This window comes from Mustela nigripes, chromosome 1, assembly GCF_022355385.1.
Source record: "Mustela nigripes isolate SB6536 chromosome 1, MUSNIG.SB6536, whole genome shotgun sequence".
NCBI lineage: Eukaryota > Metazoa > Chordata > Mammalia > Carnivora > Mustelidae > Mustela > Mustela nigripes.
The window spans coordinates 46023901-46024826 of NC_081557.1; positions in this window are offsets into that span (position 1 = coordinate 46023901).

Below are 926 nucleotides of genomic sequence, written 5' to 3' on the forward strand. Positions count from 1 at the left end.
CATGTATCTGTTTTATTCAGTGATATCATCAGTGAAAATTCTGATGACATGTCTTTCTATCTAGTGTTATTTCTATAGGCAGTATTGAATGGTGGCTGAGATCAAAGCTTTCAAATTCATACTGTCTGATTCTAAATCCAGTGGGACCTACGTCAGGAAGCTGAAAGTCTGTAGGATTTTCTTTTATCTATAGGAATAATATTAGTATCCATATCAAGGATTATTGTAAAGGTCTTTTCAACAGTCTGTTGTGAAGATTTAATGAGCTGTATTTGGAAAGTACCATTAGACATAGTAAGCACTTAGTAAATGCTAACTATTTTTTTCAAGATATATTTTAATTCTTCCATGAAAAGAGTCAGATTTCCTGACTCTTGTAGGCTAGATAATACAATTCACTGTCCTTCCACTGTATTCCAGGAGAATACATTGGGCAAAAGAAAGTCTAATCAGACATCATTCAGCCTAATGGGCTGTTCCTCAATCTTGACTCAGCCCTGTGGTTTTTGATCAAGGCACTAGGTCTGGAATATGTTGCCATAGATGCCTCCCTCCTCTTATAATCACAGCGGTCCCCAGGATATGTGGTATGTCCTGATTGGAATCCTAGGACTGGAAGATTTTCACACCTGGATCTCCATCCCCATCTGTTCCATGTACGTTTTGGCTGTTGTAGGCAATGTGTTCTTGATCTTTATGATGGTCTGCATGAGTCCATGTATATCTTCCTTTCCATGCTTGCCTCGGCAGATGTGCTACTCTCCACAGCCACAGCCCCCAAAATGCTGGCCATTTTCTGGTTCCAGTCCATGGATATATCCTTTGATTGTGTGTGTCCCAGATGTTCTTCATACATTTCATCTTTGCGGCAGAATCTGGTATTCTCCTGGCCATGGCATTTGACCGCTATGTGGCCATCTGTCACC